Raw genomic sequence first — 23,732 nt, forward strand, 5'->3', positions numbered from 1 at the left:
TCGCGCAGTACTCAAGAATAGATCTCACTAGCATCATACGAGGGACGTTTGAAAAGTCCGTGGAAAATCCGAGAGATGGCACCAGCAGCGCGTATCAAGGTCATGTTTAGTAGTAGCATCTGTAAAGAACGCACACCAAGTTTCAGCCATTTTGGTCTATTTCTTTGTGTTTGGCATTCGTGTGAATCAAGGAAGTCGAGTGATTGTCAAAAAATGGACGAAGAAAAACATCCTGTGGTGATTAAATATTACTTTATGAAAGGCAAAATGCCTCAGGAGACTAAAGAGAAGCATGATAAACATTACAGTGACTCTGCTCCTTCGATTACAACAGTTTATAACTGGTTTTATAATTTTCGGAGTGGCCATATGGGCACTGTGGTGTCACAGCCAGACACCACACGTCCTAGGAGGTAGCTTAAATTGGCCGCGGTCCTGTAGTACATGTCGGACCCGCGTGTCGCCACTGTGTGATCGCAAACCTAGCGCCACTACAAGGCAGGTCTCGAGAGACTGACTCGAACTCATCCCAGTGGTACGGACGACAGTGCTAGCGACTAGACGTACGAAGCCTTTCTCTCTCAATAGCCGAGAGACAGAATAGCCTTCAGCTAAGTTAATGGCTACGAACTAGCAAGGCGCCATTAGCCTTACAGTGATTGTAATTAGAGTCTCACTTGTGTTCACCATAGAGATGTACAAGAAGACATTAAAGATAAGTATATTAGAAGCTCCGTTCTTTTCTTCATAGCATTAATTACGTATCCTGTTCCAGTAATTCACGCCCGTCTGCGTTAGTCTAGCGTGCATTAAGCCACCTCTATCTACAAGGTGTTGGCCCAGCTGCCGACACATCAGGCACAAGTGATGCTGAACGTTCTGGACGCCCTGTGGAGGTTACGACTCCAGAAATCATTGATAAAATCCATGATATGGTGATGGAGGACAGAAGAGTTAAGGTGCGTGAGATTGCTAGTGCTGTGGGCATCTCGAATGAACGGGTACATAATATTTTGCAAAAACATTTGGACACGAGAAACCTATCCTCAAGATGGATCCCGCGATTGCTCACGATTGACCAAAAACGGAATCGTGTGAAGTGTTGCAAGGACGGTTTGCAGCTGTTCAGGAACAATCCGCAGGACTCTAAGCGTCGTTTCGTCATTGTGGATTAAACATGGATACATTATAATACTCCTGAGACCAAACAACAATCTAAACAATCGGTTACCAAGGGAGAAACTGCACCAAAAAAGGCGAAGACCAGTCCTTCGGTCAGAAAGGTTATGGAGACTGTCTTTTTTGCTACGCAAGGGATAATCATCATCGCCTGTCTGGAAAATGGTTATTGGACCGTTTCAAAACCGAGCTCCAAGATAAACGCCGGCGATTGGACCGCGACCGCAAAAAAGTCCTTTTCCATCACGACAATGTACCAGCACACACCTCAGCAGTTGTGGTCACAAAATTAATGAAAATAGGATTCCAACTCGTTTCACATCTCCCCTATTCTCCAGACTTGGCTCCCTCGGACTACTATTTGTTCCCCAATTTGAAGAAATGGCTGGTGGGACAAAGATTTTTTTCAAACGAGGAGGTGATTGCCGCAACTAATAGCTATTTTGCAGACTTGGACAATTCCTATTATTCGGAAGGGATCAACAAATTAGAAGAGCGTTGGACGAAGTGTGTAAGTCTAAAAGGAGACTATGTCGAAAAATAAAACAGGTTTACCCCAAAAACGTTAAGTAGTTTCTATTTTTGCACGGACTTTTCAAATGCCTCTCGTATATGCGGTTTCCTTTCTAAGTGAACCACACTTTCCTAAAATTCTCCCAATAAAGCGAAGTTGACCGTTCGCCTTCCCTGTCACAATCTTGACGTGCTCGTTTCGTTTCATAACGCTTCTCAACGTGACACCCAGATATCGACTTGAGTTTTGTGTAAGTCATGTAGCATCCGTCTACAGCCGCTCAACTATGACAGCTTCCCGTTACACCACAGCACCACATATTCCCACATCTTGCTGCCACACCTGCTAAAAGCCGTTTCTGGGACGAGTGGATTTGCATAAACAGGGTGCTGAAGTAAACAGTAAAAGAGGACACGATTAACAGCACCAAGCACTCTTTATAAATATCAACATTAACAGCCATATCACCAGTGATTTCACTCACCCACAATCCTTGAACAGCTATTTGTGCACGTGGTTGATCTTTAACGACATGACGAACTCTTTCGTTCTCTACGTGGATTGAAATCCAGCACCAACAGCCACTGGTAACCAAGCAAAGCTTTCGTGCTTTACCGAGATTCAATCACGGCAACGATCGTCATTGCTGAGACGTGAAATATCAGGTGGTACACTTCGATTTATTGGTAGAATAGTGGGGAAGTGCAGTCAGTCAACAAAAGAGCTTACTTGCATATCACTCACGCATACGATTGTAGAATGTGTCCCAAGTGTGTGGGACTAACAGGGGATATTGAACGTACACAGAGAACAGCAGCACGAATGGTTTCAGGTTTGTTTGGGAGAGTGCCACAGAGATACTAAAGGAACTGAACTGGACGACTCTGGAAAATAGACGCAACCTATCCCGAGAAAATCCAGTAACGAAGTTTCAAGAACCAGCTCTAGGACTATGCTACGACTCCTTACGTATCTCTCATATAGGGATAGTGATGATAAGATTAGAATAATAACTGCACACACAGAGGCATTCAAACAATCATTCTTCCGGCGCTCCATGGAACGGGAAGAAAACCTAATAACTGGTACAATGGGACGTACCCTCTGCCATGCGCTTCACTGTGGTTTGCATATATGTAGATGCAGATGCAGATGTAGATATTCATAATACAGACATTGAAATTCGCTGAGAAACTCGCTTAATCGAATTAATGACTTAAATATTTCTCGTCAGGTTAAGTTTGTGTTGAAAACACTGCTCCAGCATGTGAGAAAATTTTCAGTAATCTGTCATCTGGACTGCTAGTGATACGAGGCCGTTGCGATCCAGCAGGGCGTTCCGTATTACCCTCCTGAACCCACCGCTAACAGTCATTGGATCTCGACCAACGCGAGCAGCAATGTCGCGATACGATAAACCGCAATCGCGATAGGCTACAATCCGACCTTTATCAAAGTTGGAAACGTGATGCTACGCATTTCTCCTCCTTACACGAGGCATCACAATAACGTTTCACCAGGCAACGCCAGTCAACTGCTGTCTGTGTATGAGAAATCGGTTGGGAACTTTCCTCATGTCAGCACGTTATTGGTGTCCCCACCGGCGCTAACCTTGTGTGAATGCTCTGAAAAGCTAATCATTTGTAAATCACTGCATCTTCTTCCTGTCGGTTAAATTTCGCGTCTGTAGCACGTCATCTTCGTGGCCAGTAGTTTACCTTCGTTAAGGGGAAAGGTCACGAAAGGAATGATCGTAGTCCTAGAGACTTTCTCATTTCTGACGTTTCGTCCACAGCTGCGTTGCCCCTTTTCAGAGCCGGCGTTGATTTCACTGAATGTCACTGACTCATGGTACGGCCGTCGGAGTGCGACATAAGAGTAGTGCAAAGGAAGATGACACAAGTTGGCACCTGATCGGGCAAACAACAAACGTTGTCACAGGTAAAACTTAAGAATCGAACTGTCGTCTGTCAAAGATAAAACAATCGGTTCTGTGGAGCTACTGTCATATAGCAGCGAATTTCGTTGCTTTCGTTTTTTTTTCTCTTAAAACTTTCCCCATGTTTATGAATTTCGATGACTTCGATATATGGCCGTGAAAACAACTCGTTATTGTACACAAAATTTTTGGTTTCGGAAGATTCCACTTCATAATTCGTGACATCTACATCTACATCTACATGGATACTCTGCAAATCACATTTAAGTGCCCGGCAGAGGTTTCATCGAGCCACCTTCACAATCCTCTGTTATTATAATCTCGTATAGGGCGCGGAAAGAACGAACACCTACATCTTTCCGTAAGAGCTCTGATTTCCCTTATTTTATCGTGGTGATCGCATCTCTCTTTGTAGGTCTGTGTCAACAAAATATCATCGCATTCGGAGGAGAAAGTTGGCGATTGGAATTTCGTGAGAAGATTCGGTCGCAACGAAAAACGCCTTTCTTTTAATTATGCCCAGCCCAAATCGTGTATCATCTCCCATATTTCGCTATAATACAAAACTTGCTGCCCTTCCTTGAACTTTTTCGTTGTACTCCGACAGTCTTATCTGGTACGGATCCCACACCGCGCAGCAGTATTCTAAAAGAGGACGGACAAGGGTAGTGTAGCCGGTCAACCTAGCGTGATCTGCCTTCTTATCTCATCTTCACATCTACCTGTGCCGCAGGTGGTTCACTCGAATTAGAGGAAAGAATGCACGAATTGCAGTTCTTTTAATCTTCCTGTGGTTTGGACCTATTTACAGTTCTACCACCAGTTGAGATGCCTTTAGTGCAAGCATCAAAAGCACTCATAATGACATGTAATTACCAGATGTTGTTCTGTTTGGCGGACAGAACACAACCCTACCTGACACATTATGACACACTGAAGAAGTCAGAGATGCCAGGACTTGCCTTCAGAACTGCGAGATGATTGTTGTGTGTCACTGGACTGTTGCAACTGCTGCCTGTTTTCTGTAAAATGTTAACGCCGATATGCAGCAGGATTTTCGAATATATATTGCGTTCAAATATTATGAATTACCTTGAAGAATATTGTCTAGTGACACACAGTCAACATGGGTTTATGAAACATCGTTCTTGTGAAACACAACTAACTGTTTATTCTCATGAAGTGTTGAGTACTATTGACAAGGGATTTCAGATCGATTTCGTGTTTCTGGTTTTTCAGAAGGCTTTTGACACTGTACTACACAAGCGGCTTGTAGTGAAATTGCGTGCTTATGGAATAGCGTCTTAGTTATGTGGCTGGGCTTGTGACTTCCTGTCAGAGAGGTCACAGGTCCTAGTAATTGACGGAAAGTCATCGAGTAAAACAGAAGTGATTTCTGACGTTCCGCAAGGTAGTCATATAGGCCCTTTGTTTTTCCTTATCTATATAAACGACTTGGGAGACAACCTGAGCAACCGTCTTAGGTTGTTTGCAGATGACGCTGTCGTTTATCGACTAATAAAGTCATCAGAAGATCAAAACAAATTGAAAAACGATTTAGAAAAGATATCTGAATGGTGCGAAAATTGGCAGTTGACACTAAATAATGAAAAGTGTGAGGTCATCCACATGAGTGCTAAAAGGAAACCGTTAAACCGGTTACACGATAAATCAGTGTAATCTAAAAGCCGTACAGTCAACTAAATACCTAGGTATTACAATTACAAACAACTTAAATTGGAAGGAACACATAGAAAATGTTTGGGGAAGGGTAACCAAAGACTGCGTTTTATTGGCAGGACACTTAGAAAATGTAACAGATATACTAAGGAGACTGCCTACACTACGCTTGTCCGTCCTCTTTTACAATACTGCTGCGCGGTGTGGGATACTTACCTGATAGGACTGACGGAGTACACCGAAAAAGTTCAAAGAAGGGAAACACGTTTCGTGTTATCGCGAAATATGGCAAAGAGTGCCACGGAAATGACACAGGATTTGGGCTGGACATCATTAAGAGAAAGGCGATTATCGCTTCGACGAAATCTTCTGACTAAATTCGAATCACAAATGCGAAAATATTTTGTTGACACCGACCTACATAGGGAGAAACGATCACCACGATAAAATAGGGGAAATCAGAGCTCTTACGGAAAGATATAGGTGTTCGTTCCTTCCACGCGCTATGCGAGACTGGAATAATAGAAGGTTGTGAAGGTGGTTCCATGACACCTCTATCAGGCAGTTAAATGTGATTTGCAGAGTATCCATGTAGATTTGAATTCCCGAAGCGTCCCTGTAATAATTGCGTGTTCATCAAACCTACTGATAACAAATCTAAGAGCTCGCCTCTGAACTGATTCGATATCTTCCCTTAATCCGACCTCGTGGGGAACACAAACACTTGGCAATAAGTCGAACCAGTGTTCTCTAAGCTGTCTCCTTTAGAGACGAATAATTCTTGAAACTCTTGAAATGAGCCGACGTCGACTATTCTCCTTCCCTACTACAATCTTTACATGCTCGTTCCATCTCATATTACACTACTGGCCATTAAAATTACTACACCAAGAAGAAATGCAGATGATAAACGGGTATTCATTGGAGAAATATATTATACTACAACTGACATGTGATTACATTTTCACGCAATTTGGGTGCATACTTCCTGAGAAATCAGTACCCAGAACAACCACCTCTGGCCATAATAACGGCCTAGATACACCTGAGCATTGAGTCAAACAGAGCTTAGATGTCGTGTACAGGTACAGCTGCCCATGCAGCTTCAGCACGATACCACAGTTCATCAAGAGTAGTGACTGGCGTATTGTGACAAGCCAATTGCTCGGCCACCATACGTTTCAAATTGTTGAGAGATCTGGGGAGTGTGCTAGCCAGGGCAGCAGTCGAACACTTTCTGTTTCCAGAAAGGCCCGTACAGGACCTGCAACATGCGGTCGTGCATTATCCTACTGAAATGTAGGGTTTCACAGGGATCGAATAAAGAGTAGAGCCACGGGTCGTAATACATCTGAAATGTAACGTCCAGTGTTCAAAGTGCTGTCAATGCGAACAAGAGGTGACCGAGACGTGTAACCAATGGCACCCCATATCATCACGCCAGGTGATACGCAACTATGGCGATGATCAATACACGCTTCCAATATGCGTTCACTGCGGTGTCGCCAAACACGGATGCGACTATCATGATGCTGTAAACAGAACCTGGATTCATCCGAAAAAATGATGTTTTTCCATTCGTGCACCCAGGTTCGTCGTTGAGTACACCATCGCAGGCGCTCCTGTCTGTGATGCGGCGTCAAGGGTAACCGTAGCCATGGTCGCCGAGCTGATAGTCAATGCTGCTGCAAACGTCGTCGAACTGTTCGTGCAGATGGTCGTTGTCTTGCAAACGTCCCCATCTGTTGACTCAGGGGTCGAGACGAGGCTGCACGATCCGTTACAGCCATGCGGATAAGATGCCTGTCTTCTCGACTTCTCCTCCTTACACCAGCATCACAACAACGTTACACCAGGGAACGCCGGTTAACTGTGTATGAGAAATCGGTTGGAAACTTTCCTCATGTCAGCACGTTGTAGTCGTCGCCACCGGCTCCAATCTTGTGTGAATGCTCTGTAAAGCTAATCATTTCCATATCACAGCATCTTCCTCCTGTCGGCTAAATTTCTTGTCTGTCGCACGTCATCTTCACCGAGCGAGGTGGCGCAGTGGTTAGACACTGGCATTCGGGAGGACGACGGTTCAATTCCGCGTCCGGCCATCCTGATTTAGGTTTTCCGTGATTTCCCTAAATCACTCCAGGCAAATGCCGGGATGGTTCCTCTGAAAGGGCACGGCCGACTTCCTTCCCCATCCTTCCCTAATCCGATGAGACCGATGACCACGCTGTGTGGTCTCCTTCCCCAAACCAACCAACCAACCACGTCATCTTCGTGGTGTAGAAATTTTAATGGCCAGTAGTGTACTTTGCAACGTTACGTCTGGATATTTAATTGGCGTGACTCTGTCAATCAGCTTACTACTAATGCTGTATTCGATCATTTGGGGTTTCTTCATCCTACTCACCTGCGTTAAGTCACGTTTCTCTACAGTTAGGTCTAGCTGCCATTCATCACACCAACCATAAATAGTGTCAAGTCATCCTGTGTCCTTCTACAGCCACTCAGACATGACACCTTCCCGCACACCACAGCATTAACTGCAAACAGCCGCAGGATGTTGCTCACCTTGTCCTTCAAGTTGCTGCTAAGGCAATTTTGAAGCGAGACGTACGAGAACCGGTATTTGGTTTCTCGGTCAGAACTAAAGAAATATGAGTTACAGCATTCTTTTTTAAATTTAACCCTACGGTGTGAGATAGTGGGTTAAAGCTTTTCTGTAATTAGATCTTTATTAGAGAATTACTCGAGTATTTTTAAAGATACGTCTGTGAACATTGGTATTTGCCTTCTCGGTTACAAATTAAAAAATACGAGTTTCAGTGTTTTTGGAGACTGAACCCCTAAGGGGGTGAAACAGGAGATTCAGTCAGCCTTCCAGTAGGAAAGTGGGTGCACTCAGCGACTAGTATCTGATTTATAAACTCTTTGAGTATTTCAGATGCTCCAAATGGCTCTGAGCACTATGGGACTTAACATCTGAGGTCATCAGTGCCCTAGAACTTAGAACTACTTAAACCTAACTGACCTAAGGACATCACACACATCCATGCCCGATGCAGGATTCGAACCTGCGACCGTAGCAGCCGCGTGGTTCCGGACTGAAGAGCCGAGAACTGCTTGGCCACAGCGGCCGTGTAAGGGGGCGAAACAGGGGATGAAAGACTTTGAAAGTATATCGCTGGCATGAGTATTTTGAAGCTATACACGAAAACTGGTATTTCGTTTCTCAATCAGAAAATAAGAAATACGTGTTTCAGCATTTTTGTAAACTCAACCGCTAAGGGGGTAAAATAGTGGGTGCAAGTTTTTTTTAAACAAGTAATTACTAAAAGACTACTAAAGACTTTATAAGCACACATAACAATTGGTTTTTGATTTCTCCGTCAGTAATTTAAAAAAAATACGTGTTTCAGTGTTTCTGCAAATGCAACCACCAAAATAGTGCACTAGGGGATGAAATAGTTTAAGAAAATATTTTGTTACATTAAAAAACTTTAGAGCTAAGTTTACAAAAATTGGTATTTCGCTTCTCGGTTAGATGCAAAGACATATTTGTCAGGAGTTGCTATGTAAATATCTCCACAGGAACATAAAAGGTATGATTAACGAAAACTTTCGACTCCAGCTACCAGAATCGTTGTTTGGTCACAACTACATTTACAAAATACGATGATTATATGGCGTTAATTAAGGTGAAAAGCTTAGAAGGTGTTGCAATCTGCGAACAATTAAATAAAAACGAAAAACAAAAAAACATCTCTGCAGGCCATACGGTCTACGCGAGAGAAGCAGCAGGCGCTAAGCTAGTTTACCTTTTATAGAGAATAAGAATTCTGAATTCAGAAATAAGAATTCTGTCACACTTGCCTCGGGCACTCCCAACGACACCCTTGTGTGTTATGAATTATCGCCGACGAGGGCAACGTACTAGGTTCTGCTACTCAAGAAGTCTGTGAGGAGAGACGGAGAAAATCTAGAGTCAAAAATCACGGAAGGGAAGGTTGAAGGCAAGAGAACAATGGGAAGAGCAGTGAGCAAGTGGATGGATCAGATCAAGAAGATCTATGGTCTACTGTTTCAGCAGGCTCTAAGAGCAGCTGGTAGCCTTCCATGTTGGAGACCCTTGGTTCAAGGGGTCACGACACTCAGCAATAAAAACAACGTTAACATTTAACAATCTTCAAACTGTTCTTTAATAAAAAGATCTTAAGAACTGACGGGATTGATAGGGAATGAATAATCTTCAAGCCACTTCAGCTTTTTTGTAATCCCTTATTTTGAACACAACCGGTTCCGTACCTCCGAAAATGGTAATCCATTATAGGCTGTTATCATTAGTAAATCTGGCATTAAGCTCCTGTAGGTGAATGTCAAACTGTACACATGGGGTGATAAGACCATTAAGCAAATGTGAAAATGGCGACTGTCTGTTATTTCACTGATAAAGACTAGTAACTGGAGACGTGGTACTAGGAGCATGAGACGCCCTGGTAAACCCTTAGGACAGGACAGGTAGTTTAAGTTGTGGAAAGGGGCCAAAATAAGCAGCTCTCAGTTACATTAGAACATAGAACCTTTTATTTGATCAAACAATACAAGAGCCAAGAAAAATTAAAAAAAAAACCACTTAATTAGCGGCTGAATGCGCCATACAATCTCATGTCTTAAGGGCAAGGCCACTTTAATTTAAAAACGGCTGAAAGCCAATAACTTAAAGCTCAACCAAAATCAGAAATTTAAAAGGCAAAGCCTTATCTTAAAACAGTTCCTTAATTAGGCTGAACGCCCAAAGAATCTGACACTCTAAGACCAAACAACTTAAATTCAAAATCGGCCGAAGGTGCAACACTTAAGAGTGAATAACATTAATTTTAAAAATGACAAAGGCTTTACGTAAAACAGTTCTTAATCGGCTAGAAGCCATACGAGTACAAACAACAAGTACAAACAAGAAAAGGCAGTACACCCAAGGCCGGTCATAAGCTCTGAGGGTCGGCCTGGAATTCAAACACTAACGCTCGCTTCAGTGAGACAGGCAGCCGGCCCAACCATTGTCGATCCGACGACAACCCAACCGACAGTCAGTCAACGGACCCACCGACAAGATAACTTCCACTCCACCCGACCAGCACACAACAGGGAGTTCAATGGGACAACGCAGAAAGTATTGGCGCCCACAATCAGTTATACAGGGTGATTCAAAAAGAATACCACAACTTAAGGAATTTAAAACTCTGCAACGACAAAAGGCAGAGCTAAGCACTATCTGTCGGCGAATTAAGGGAGCTATAAAGTTTCATTTAGTTGTACATTTGTTCGCTTGAGGCGCTGTTGACTAGGCGTCAGCGTCAGTTGATGCTAAGATGGCGACCGCTCAACAGAAAGCTTTTCGTGTTATTGAGTACGGCAGAAGTGAATCGACGACAGTTGTTCAGCGTGCATTTCGAACGAAGTATGGTGTTAAACCTCCTGATAGGTGGTGTATTAAACGTTGGTATAAACAGTTTACAGAGAATGGGTGTTTGTGCAAAGGGAAAAGTTCTGGACGGCCGAGAACGAGTGATGAAAATGTAGCACACATCCAGCAAGCATTTGTTCGCAGCCCAGGAAAATCGACTCGCAGAGCTAGCAGAGAACTGCAAATTCCACACCTCTCCCAGCCACCATTGATGATTTGAAACGAGAAATAACAGCAGCTATCCAAACTGTTACGCCTGATATGCTACAGAGAGTGTGGAACGAGTTGGAGTATCGGGTTGATATTGCTCGAGTGTCTGGAGGGGGCCATATTGAACATCTCTGAACTTGTTTTTGAGTGAAAAAAAAACCTTTTTAAATACTCTTTGTAATGATGTATAACAGAAGGTTATATTATGTTTCTTTCATTAAATACACATTTTTAAAGTTGTGGTATTCTTTTTAAATCACCCTGTACATTGAGCTGTCAAACTACACACCGTGCTCGACAGCAACAACACGATGAGGAAAATACACTGCCTGAATTTACGTCAACGGCCAGGGCAGGTAACCGGAACGTTAACGGCCACAAGGCAGAAGATTCCGCTGGTACACTTAAATTCAATAACCAAGTACATTTACACTCCACCAGAGGATGGCTAAAATTTGCCAACTTGAAAACACACGTTGTTGCTCTCAGGAGTATCCCAACAGCCGACAGTGAATTTCAAACGACACAATGTGAACAGTCGTGACTTGCTGGTAGATTAAGTCAAAACTCAACTTTCATGTCCACGATCGGTGGGCCACGAACCTCGTAGCAATGGGAACACCACCACACACTCTGGCACCGCATTGAGGCTGCCAGCGGGTCCGGCCAAACCATGCACTGTGGAGGATTCCTCGCTGCTCCACGCCAACCGACCAACTCCCTGCACACCGCCCAGCCCGAAACTATAAGCGCCAGGCCAAAGATAGTCCAAGGTGCGAATATCGATACACACCACTTCTGTCACCTGCAGAAATAGAGGATAACAGCATAATCGCTATAATCGCGCGAGACTAAACACAGAATAGAAACCAAGGTTTAATCCAACGCATAGCATGAGCCAGCCACGGCTCATAGCTCATATGGGCCAACATTCATCCCCAGTTTGATGCCATAAATCAAGCGATGCGCTAGAGTTTTCGCAGAGACGTCTTCATAAAAGCCTAAAATAAGTAAAAGCACCCCTACAATAAGTGTTTGCTCTGGCAGGCGTGGAACCAGTACGAGAAACATCCACGGCACAGCTATTGTAGGTTGTGTGCGGTAGGCCAGGGCTTGAGCAAATAAACGTAACAGCAAAAGCGGGTTGAAGATTATTCATCCACTGTGAATCCCATTAATTCATAACACCTTTTTTGAGTAAAATACAGTTTGAAGATTCTTAAATATTAACAATGTACTTGGTTAGCTCTGGCTGGCCTATGGCAAAATAGTATGTGATGATGACACTGAGCTAGGAGTAGAGTTGTAAACTACCGTAGACTACCACCAAACATCAATAAGTGTAGATTACGGTAGTTTCCCTAGTAGCTTTCGTGAGTTTGGTTGTATCCCCATTACGTATTCGTTAGGCGTGTTACATTCCTATCGGTCCCTACCTCATAACGAACGCTTTGTTTACTCATGTGATCAGTCAAAAAAGTGGTTCAAATGGCTCTGAGCACTATGGGACTCAACTGCTGAGGTCATTAGTCCCCTAGAACTTAGAACTAGTTAAACCTAACTAACCTAAGGACATCACAAACATCCATGCCCGAGGCAGGATTCGAACCTGCGACCGTAGCGGTCTCGCGGTTCCAGACTGCAGCGCCTTTAACCGCACGGCCACTTCGGCCAGCTCATGTGATCAGTCTCTTACTGGATTCCTCTAAAAACCGGACGAGGTGAACTGCCTAGAAACTGAATGAGCGTATATAAAAGGCCAGGTAACCTACGGAACACTTTTGTTCTACGTAGCTATCCTCCTATCTGTTACTCAATAATAAACAGTATTTATAGCAAACCTGAAATTGTAAATGTTTAATTAAGATTTTATGCGAAAATTGTTGAATTGGTGAAGAAGAGGGATCTTGCAGTAAAAGTAAAGAAAACACTAAAGATTTGTCATACAGCGCTGGTAAACGCAATTTCCTTAACAAAAGGTAAAATAAACGAACTGCTTTTTTCTGGCGTACTGTAGCAACTCGGCGTGGCATGGACTCAAAAGTCTTTGGAAGTCCAGTGCAGAAATATTGAGCCATTCTGCCTCTATAGCCGTCCACAATTTGGAAAGTGTTGCCGGTGCAGAATTTTGGGCACGAACTGACCTCTCGATTGTGGCCTATAAGTGTTCGATGGGTTTCATGTCGAGTGATCTGGCCAGATCTTTCGCTTAAATTGTCCAGAACGTTCTTCAAACCAGACGTGAACAACCACCAACTTTCAAATCGCGCAATGATCTCCATTCAAAGAAAAGGGAAATTAAAGCTCGTACTGAGGTCCCCAAATGGAACAGAAGGGGGGGGGGGGAGGGGAAATATGGCGCGATTTGTGCCTTCCGCCACACACCGCTTGGTTGCTAGCGGAGTATGTACACTCCTGGAAATGGAAAAAAGAACACATTGACACCGGTGTGTCAGACCCACCATACTTGCTCCGGACACTGCGAGAGGGCTGTACAAGCAATGATCACACGCACGGCACAGCGGACACACCAGGAACCGCGGTGTTGGCCGTCGAATGGCGCTAGCTGCGCAGCATTTGTGCACCGCCGCCGTCAGTGTCAGCCAGTTTGCCGTGGCATACGGAGCTCCATCGCAGTCTTTAACAGTGGTAGCATGCCGCGACAGCGTGGACGTGAACCGTATGTGCAGTTGACGGACTTTGAGCGAGGGCGTATAGTGGGCATGCGGGAGGCCGGGTGGACGTACCGCCGAATTGCTCAACACGTGGGGCGTGAGGTCTCCACAGTACATCGATGTTGTCGCCAGTGGTCGGCGGAAGGTGAACGTGCCCGTCGACCTGGGACCGGACCGCAGCGACGCGCGGATGCACGCCAAGACCGTAGGATCCCACGCAGTGCCGTAGGGGACCGCACCGCCACTTCACAGCAAATTAGGGACACTGTTGCTCCTGGGGTACCGGCGAGGACCATTCGCAACCGTCTCCATGAAGCTGGGCTACGGTCCCGCACACCGTTAGGCCGTCTTCCGCTAACGCCCCAACATCGTGCAGCCCGCCTCCAGTGGTGTCGCGACAGGCGTGAATGGAGGGACGAATGGAGACGTGTCGTCTTCAGCGATGAGAGTCGCTTCTGCCTTGGTGCCAATGATGGTCGTATGCGTGTTTGGCGCCGTGCAGGTGAGCGCCACAATCAGGACTGCATACGACCGAGGCACACAGGGCCAACACCCGGCATCATGGTGTGGGGAGAGATCTCCTACACTGGCCGTACACCACTGGTGATCGTCGAGGGGACACTGAATAGTGCACGGTACATCCAAACCGTCATCGAACCCATCGTTCTACCATTCCTAGACCGGCAAGGGAACTTGCTGTTCCAACAGGACAATGCACGTCTGCATGTATCCCGTGCCACCCAACGTGCTCTAGAAGGTGTAAGTCAACTACCCTGGCCAGCAAGATCTCCGGATGTGTCCCCCATTGAGCATGTTTGGGACTGGATGAAGCGTCGTCTCACGCCGTCTGCACGTCCAGCACGAACGCTGGTCCAACTGAGGCGCCAGGTGGAAATGGCATGGCAAGCCGTTCCACAGGACTACATCCAGCATCTCTACGATCGTCTCCATGGGAGAATAGCAGCCTGCATTGCTGCGAAAGGTGGATGTACACTGTACTAGTGCCGACATTGTGCATGCTCTGTTGCCCGTGTCTATGTGCCTGTGGTTCTGTCAGTGTGATCATGTAATGTATCTGACCCCAGGAATGTGTCAATAAAGTTTCCCCTTCCTGGGACAATGAATTCACGGTGTTCTTATTTCAATTTCCAGGAGTGTATGTAGACGTAGATGAACAATTGTGTCCCGCCGACAGGGCGCATTGTCATCCATAAAATTTCTATCGTTGTTTGGGTGCATGAAGTCCACAAATGGCTGCAACTAGTCTCCAAGTAGCCGAACATAATAGTTTCCAGTAAATGATTGGTTCAGTTGGACCAGAGGACACAGTCGATTCCATGTAAACACAGCCCAGTCATTATGGAGCCACCACCAGATTGCACAGTGCCTTGTCGACAACCTGGATCCATGGCTTCGTGGGGTCTGCACCATCGGCTCTTAGCATCTGAAATTGGGACTCATCTGAACATGTCCAGGGTCCAATCGACATTGTCACGAGCCCAGGACAGGCGCAGCACACGATGCGGAGCTGTTATCAAAGGCACTAGCGTCGGTCGTCTGCTGCCATAGCCCTTTAATTTCAGCGCACTGTCCCAATGGATACGTTCGTCTTACGTCTCACATTGATTTTTGCTGTTATGTCACGCAGTGTTGCTTGTTTGTTAACCCTAACAACTCTGCGTAAACGTTGCTGCTCTCGGCCGTTAAGTGAAGGTCGTTGGCCACTGCTTTGTCTGTGGTGAGAGGTAATGCCTGATATTTGGTATTCTCCGCACACTCTTGACACTGTGAATTTTGGAATATTGAACTCCTAACGACTTCCGAAATGCAAAGCCTCATGTATCTAGCTCCAACTATCATTCCGTGTTCAAAGTCTTTTAATTCCCGTCCTGCGGCCGTAATCACGTAGGGACCTTTTTCACACCAAGCGCCTGAATACAAATGCCAGGCTCCGCCAATGCACGGCCCTTGTATACCTTGTTGGGTTGGGGTTGGGTTGTTTGGGGGAGGTCCGCAGCTCGTGGTCGTACGGTAGCGTTCTCTCTTCCCACGCCCGGGTTCCCGGTTTCGATTCCTGGTGGGGTCAGGGATTTTCTCTGCCTCGTGATGACTGGATGTTGTGTGATGTCCTTATTTAGGTTTAAGTAGTTCTAAGTTCTAGGGGACTGATGACCATAGATGTTAAGTCCCATAGTGTTCAGAGCCATAGTGTTTGAGCCGTTGCCGGCCGCGGTGGCCGTGCGGTTCTGGCACTGCAGTCCGGAACCGCGTGACTGCTACGGTCGCAGGTTCGAATCCTGCCTTGGGCATGGGTGTATGTGATGTCCTTAGGTTAGTTAGGTTTAAGTAGTTCTAAGTTCTAGGGGACTTATGACCTAAGATGTTGTGTCCCATAGTGCTCAGAGCCATTTGAACCATTTTTTGAACTATTTTTGTTCGGGGGAAGAGACCAAGCAGCGAGGTCATCGGTCTCATTGGATTGGGGAAGTCGGCCATGCTCTTTCAAAGGAACCATCCTGGCATTTGCCTGGAGGGATTTAGGGAAATCACGGAGAACCTAAATCAGGATGGCCAGACGCAGGATTGAACCGTCGTCCTCCCGAATGCAATGCGAGTCCAGTGTGCTAACCACTGCGGCACCTCGCTCGGTTTTGTATACCTCGTGTTCGCGACAAATGGTTCAAATGGCTCTTAGCACTATGGGAATTAACTTCTGAGGTCGTCGGTTGCCTAGAACTTAGAACTACTGAAACATAACTACCCTAAGGACATCACACACATCCATGCCCGAGGCAGGATTCGAACCTGCGACCGTAGCGGTCGCGCGGTTCTCAAGACTGTAGCGCCTAGAACCGCTCGGCCACCCCGGCCGGCTGTGTTCGCGACACTACCGCCATCTGAATATATGCATATCGCTATGCCATAATTTTTCTCACCTCAAGTAAAGTACAGAAAAAAGCACTCCGTCTTCAGGCCGCGAGTGGCCTACCGGGACCATCCGACCGCCGTGTCATCCTCAGTGGAGAATGCGGATAGAAGGGTCATGGGGTCAGCACACCGCTCTCCCGGTCGTTATGATGGTATTCTTGACCGAAGCTGCTACTATTCGGTCGAGTAGCTCCTAAATTGGCATCACGAGGCTGAGTGCACCCCGAAAAATGGCAACAGCGCATGGCGGCCTGGATGGTCACCCATCCAAGTGCCGACCACGCCCGACAGCGCTTAACTTCGGTGATCTCACGGGAACCGGTGTAGCCACTGCGGCAAGGCAAGTGAAGTACATAATGAGCTAAAACTGAATGACGTGCGGTCTAATTATATGCAAGACAAAAAAAAAAGAGAAATCGTCGGCTCCCATTTTCTCTCTTACGCATTCATTTGTGTTTCTTTTCTTACCAGTTCTGTTAATACCACCGGTAATGCTGTGTTCATCTGTGTAGGGTACCAAAACTACGGTACCTTGGCGTTGGTAGAGCGCAGCTCCACCAAGGAGTGAAGAAAATGTAGATTACATTTGGAGAGGGAAATGAAGTACAGGGAGAAGAAATTAAAACCTTGAGGTTAGCCGATGACATCATACTAGGATATTGTCGGGCACGGCCACATTATTATAGGCGATTGTCTTGCATTTATTCACATTTAAAGAGAACTGCCATTCATTACATAGAAAAATTGTGCAAACTGTCTGCATTTATTCGCGATCGTCTAAAGACGATATTTACCCGGTGATGACAACAGCACCGTCGGAAACCAGTTTTATAGTCCTGCCTCTTTTTCTTTCTTTTTAGCATAAGTCTTGTGACTGGTTTGATGCGGCCCATCACATAGTATTCTCCTGTGCCAGCTTTTTAATCTCAGAGTAGCACTTGCGTCCTACGTCCTCAATTATTTGCTGGCTGTACGCCAGTCTCTGTTATTCTCTACAGTTTTTGCCCTCTACAGCTCCCTCTAGTACCATGGAAGTCATTCCCTGAAGTCTTAACAGATGTCCTGTCTTCCTGTCCCTTCTCCTTGTCAGAGTTTTCCACACATTCCTTTCCTCTCCGATTCTGCACAGAACCTCCTCATTCCACACCTTATCAATGCACCAAATTTTCAACATTCCTCTGTAGCACCACATCGCAAACACTCCGATTCTTCTCTTTTCCGGTTTTTCCACAGTCCATGTTTCACTACCATACAATGATTTGCTTCAAACATATAATCTAAGAAATTTCTTCCTCAAATTAATGCCTATATGGATACTAGTCGATCAATCTTGATCAGGAATGCCCTTTTTTCCAGTGCTGGTCTGCTTTTTATGTCCTCCTTGCTCCGTCGGACATCGGTATCAGATTTCCTTAACTTCATCTACTTCATGACCACCAATCTTAATGTTAAATTTCTCATTGTTCTCATTTGTGCTACTTCTTATTACTACCATTTTTCTTCGATTTACTCTCAGTCCACATACTTTACTCGTTTGACTGTTCATTCTATTCAGCAGATCATGTAATTCTTCTTCACTTTCACTGAGCATAGCAGTCTCATCAGCGACTCTTAACATTGATTGCCTTTCCCTTTGAATTTTAATTCCACTCTCGAACCTCTCTGTTATTTCCGTCGTCGCTTCTTCGATGTGTAAATTGAATAGCAGGGGCGAAAGATTACACCCTTGTCTTACACCCTTTTTAAACCGAGAACTTCGTTCTTGGTCGTCTTATTATTCCCTCTTGTACATATTGCATATTACCTGTTGCTCCCTGTAGCTTACCCCTATTTTCCTCAGAGTTTCGAACACCTTACACCGTTTGACATTGTCGAACGATTTTTCCGACAAATGTGTCTTGATTTTTCTCTATCCTTGCTTCCATTACCTTTCCCAGCGCCAAACTGGACGTCATCTAACCCATCCTCAATTTTTTTTCCGTTCTACTGTATATTATTCTTGCCAGCAACTTGGATGCAAGAACTGTTAAGCTGATTGTGCGATGATTCTCGCACTTGTCGGCTCTTCCAGTCTTCGGAGCTGTGTGGATGATGTTTTTCCGAAAGTCAGATGGCATATCACGAGATTCGTACATTCTTCACAACGTGAATAGTCGTTTTGTTGCCACTTCTCCCCCCCCCCCCCCCCCCATCCCACAATTATTTCAGAAATTCTGATGCAATGGTATCTATCCCTTCTGCCTTATTCAATCTTAAGACTTCAAAAGCTCTTATATATTCTGATTCTGATACTGTATCCCCTTCTCTTCCCTGGCGATTCCAGGTCTTCTTCTGTCACATCATCAGAGTAGTCTTCCGCCCATAGAAGCCTTCGACGCACTCTTTCCGCCTATCCATTCTCTGCGTTTGTTAGTGGAATAGCTAAGAGTCGAGGGACATGAAAGGGGAAGCAGTGGTTGGAAAGGGAGGGAGACAGGGTATACCCGATGTTATTCAATCTGTATATTGAGCAAGCAGTAAGGGAAACAAAAGAAATATTCGGAGTTGGAATTAAAATCCATGGAGAAGAAATAAAAACTTTGAGGTTCGCCGATGACATTGTAATTCTGTCAGAGACAGCAAGGGACTTGGAGGAGCAGCTGAACGAAATGGACAGCGTCTAGGAAGGAGGATAGAGATGAACATCAACAAAAGCAGAACGAGGATAATGGAATGTAGTCGAATTAAGTCGGGTGATGCTAGGGGAATTAGATTAGGAAATGAGACACTTAAAGTAGTAAAGGAGTTTTGCTATTTGGGGAGCAAAATAACTGATGATGGCCGAAGTAGAGAGGATATAAAATGTAGACTGGCAATGGCAAGAAGAGCGTTTCTGAAGAAGGGAAATTTGTTTTGTAACATCGAGTATAGATTTAAGTGTCAGGAAGTCGTTTCTGAAAATATTTGTATGGAGTGTAGCCATGTATGGAAGTGAAACGTGGACGATAAATAGTTTGGACAAGAAGAGAATAGAAGCTTTCGAAATGCGGTGCTACAGAAGAATGCTGAAGATTAGATGGGTAGAGCATGTAACTAAAGAGGTGGTACTGAATAGAATTGGGGAGATGAGAAATTTGTGGCACAACTTGACCAGAAGAAGGGATCGGTTGGTAGGACATGTTAGTACTGGAGGGCAGCGTGGAGGGCAAAAGTCGTAGAGGGAGGCCAAGAGACAAATACACTAAGCAGATTCAGGAGGATGTAGGTTGCAGTAGGTACTGGGAGATGAAGCAGCTTGCACAGGATAGAATAGCAAGGAGAGCTGCATCAAACCAGTCTCTGGACTGACAACCACAGCAACAACAATAACTATTGTACTCTTAATGTTACCACCCTTGCTTTTAATTTCACTGAAGGCTGTTTTGACTTTTCTATATGCTGAGTCTGTCCTTCAGCCAATCATTTCTTTTCGATTTCTTCACATTTTTCATGCAGCCATTTCACCTTAGCCTCCATGCACTTGCTATTTATTTTATTCCTAAGTGACGTATATTTCTGTATTCCTGAATATCCCTGAACATATTTGTATTTCCATTTTTCGTCGGTCAACTGAAATATTTCTCCTTCGCACACCGGGAATTTGCTACTTTCATTTTCTGCAAATTACCCAGCGCCTCTGGCGGTCTGTAGCTAGAGGCGAACTCAGGCGTGGCAAACCGGTCTGATGGGATTCGTGTCTGCGCCAAACTAAACCACGCCTACAGACATCGCGTAACCCGTAACGTGGAGAGTGCATAAGGCGATCCTCCATTCAGTAGCTTTCTGTGCCTGCCTGCCGTCGCAGTCTGCGTGCCCAGTTCGCGAGCGAGTCTGCACGGTGAGTGAGCTGACCCCCGCGCGTCATTCTACTTTGAAGCTTGGTCGGGCACACAGTTTTAATCTGCCAGGAAGTTTCATATCAGCGCACACTCCGCTGCAGAGTGAAAATCTCATTCTGGAAACATCCCCCAGGCTGTGGCTAAGCCATGTCTCCGCTATATCCTTTCTTTCAGGAGTGCTAGTTCTGCAAGTTTCGCAGGAGAGCTTCTGTAAAGTTTGGAAGGTAGAAGACGAGATACTGGCAGAAGTAAAGCTGTGAGGACCGGGCGTGAGTCGTGCTTCGGTAGCTCAGATGGTAGAGCACTTGCCCGCGAAAGGCAAAGGTCCCGAGTTCGAGTCTCGGTCGGGCACACAGTTTTAATCTGCCAGGAAGATTCATACCAGCGCACACTCCGTTGCAGAGTGAAAATCTCATTCTGGAAACATCCCCCAGGCTGTGGCTAAGCCATGTCTCCGCTATATCCTTTCTTTCAGGAGTGCTAGTTCTGTAAGGTTCGCAGGAGAGCTTCTGTAAAGTTTGGAAGGTAGGAGACGAGATACTGGCAGAAGTAAATCTGTGAGTACCGGGCGTGAGTCGTGCTTCGGTAGCTCAGATGGTAGAGCACTTGCCCGCGAAAGACAAAGGTCCCGAGTTCGAGTCTCGGTCGGGCACACAGTTTTAATCTGCCAGGAAGTTTCATACCAGCGCACACTCCGCTGCAGAGTGAAAATCTCATTCTGTATTTCTGTGCTTTTACATAATCAAAACGTTACTATGTCTGCTGTTGTCAAAACTTTGCCTGTGAGTTCATGTACTAAATACTGTTCATTTTAACGTTCAGCTGTCTATATTTTAAATGTTAAGTAGCCTACTTACATTTACGGCTTCTAGATGGCACTCTTGGTGGAATGTTCACCTGCCCGCAATTCCTAACGCGGGCGCCTCAGTCTGTTGCTACCTGTGGCTATAAAGGTAATGAGCAGCCCACAGTGACTCGCCTTTCATGTATTCTTTATAAAATTTTTGTGACTAAAGCCTTTCTGGCTTGATATTTATTTTATACGTGACACGTAAGTACTGTCTCTTTCTTGCATGGACTCGCATTCGGTAGGACGACGGTTCAATCCCGTCTCCGGCCATCCTGATTTAGGTTTTCCGTGATTTCCCTAAATCGTTTCAGGCAAATGCCGGGATGGTTCCTTTGAAAGGGCACGGCCGATTTCCTTCCCAATCCTTCCTTAACCCGAGCTTGCGCTCCGTCTCTAATGACCTCGTTGTCGACGGGACGTTAAACACTAACCACCACCACCATCTTTCTTGCACTGTTAGTCAGTAATTACACTTTCACACAAAAAAAATTCCCATAAAATTGTTATAGGCCACTTTAAATATTTAATTTCTGATAAAGGCACTCTTAGAAGTGTTGAAACCTGGTCAAAAAGACTAAAAATTGTGACCGAGGGCTTAGATCATCGTTAATTGCCTTACACACTTTTCTCAAAATTATATAATTTTTTTGATAGGGATTCTTTATAAATATATCCTTACTATTTGTTGAATTCATGAAAAGTGAAGATAGTATACTTTTAGAAGTTTTTGCTGGTGTGGTAAAACCAAAAAAATACAGGCATGTATAACACCACGAGACATTTCTCACACTCACGCCGTGTATCAGTTTCTTCCTTCACACTACACAATTTCTAGAGGGTGTTTCCTTGATGGGATTGTGGGGAAGGGGATGCTAGAAAAACCTGGAAACGATTGCCGTTATCTCGAAAAATATCGAAAGAAATCGAATGTATTATACACATAGATCGATTTCTTAGCACTCAGTGGTATATAACATGGCGTGCCATTCATTAACAGAGAAGGAACACAGCGATAGCTGCCGTGTCCGTCTCACTGCCAGTAGTGTACTAACGGACTAGAAACCTGAGTTTCTCCTGGCGTCTACAACTTTAAAATAAGTTCCGGGAATTCAGCCAGGTAACACTTTCATCAACCGCCGATATTTCGGCGGGAGAACACCCCGCCATTTTCAAGGCAAACTGCAACGGGCAGGCGACGTACATGCAAATTTAAAACCTCGGTTCTCGGACTGAAGCAGGAAAGATAACACACGAACACTGAATACTAGTGCTCCCAAAGATGACAAAAGTCATAGGTATCGATAGTAAGACTACGAACTCGCGAGTCATCTTTGGTGGCACTAGTGTTCAATGCATAGAGGTAAGAATAAGGGGAGATGGCGCAGCCGTACTACGTTTTCAAGCCTTGGGGGCGTGGCTCGCTGCCATGACACTCTGACCAAAACATTGCCAGTGTGCTATAGCACTGCGTGTATTACAGTCGCTAATTGCACAATATACGCATGTAACGTCATCAGATTGGTTGTTTCAAAGTTTTTGTTTAAAATAAAATCTCGTAAAGGCGAAATTCCGCGTTTCTTCTGATTAAAAATAGTTTTTAATGTAATATTACGAATAGCTAGCCTTCAATGTAAACGATACAATTTTGTTAATTCAGTAATAAACGTGTATCACAAACTAAATAATAGAAACTGAAAACTAAGTTAGCTATACCCTCCCTCCAAAGCCCCATAAATACATCTTGTTTGTAATACGTACTGGGACATTTCACTTACGTTACACTACTGGGAAACACTGTTCATTACCACCAATATTTGCTGAAATACGGTACATAGAATGGCAAATCTACAAAGTGTCCGGTTTAGGCCTATACTTTACGCCAGTTAATGTAGTGTTAGCTTTTAATTTGGTACATGATGAAGACAAAGTGAGTTACTCAATACTTCGATTAGCGATGATACGTACGTATTATACTGAAACGTGAACTTGAAAACTAAGAATTTAATTCTTTGAATTAACATACCTTTTGCAAATGTTTTGGGTGTGTAGGGAAAACTGATGGTACAGCGTTTTCTCGGAGCCTTACTGTTGAAAGGGAAGTTCGGTCATGTCCTCTTCTCGGAAATGCTGAGAACATATAGTGCTCCATTTCGACGCACGTCAATTCTTCCTCCTCACAGCATTCTCCCACAGAGCTTTCCGACTTTCGTTTTTAGGAAATCTAAAATCATACAGGAGAAAAACACGCTATAGTACAAGTACCGATGTAGCACACGTTCATTCACAATGAAGTTGTAAAATCACACCTAACGAGACAACTTACACATGAAATGTTATTCCCTTCGATTTCGCATCACAATCAGAACGATTCGTACATCCGAACACCACACAAGTCACCGTAATAGCGCAAAATCCTTCCAAAAGCGAGCGACAAGCCTA

General features: G+C 44.8%; 1 protein-coding gene across 1 annotated transcript in view; it reads left to right on the forward strand.

Annotated features, from left to right (window-relative positions):
* The first annotated feature begins 20,381 nt into the window (after window positions 1-20,381).
* Window positions 20,382-23,732, forward strand: part of LOC126210475 (cytochrome P450 4C1-like) — a 165,320-nt gene continuing 161,969 nt past the window's right edge. The window contains exon 1 of the mRNA XM_049939710.1: window positions 20,382-20,442. The gene's annotated coding sequence lies outside the window, so the exon portion shown is untranslated. The remainder of the gene's footprint in view (window positions 20,443-23,732) is intronic.

This window comes from Schistocerca nitens, chromosome 10 (assembly GCF_023898315.1).
Source record: "Schistocerca nitens isolate TAMUIC-IGC-003100 chromosome 10, iqSchNite1.1, whole genome shotgun sequence".
Lineage (NCBI taxonomy): Eukaryota > Metazoa > Arthropoda > Insecta > Orthoptera > Acrididae > Schistocerca > Schistocerca nitens.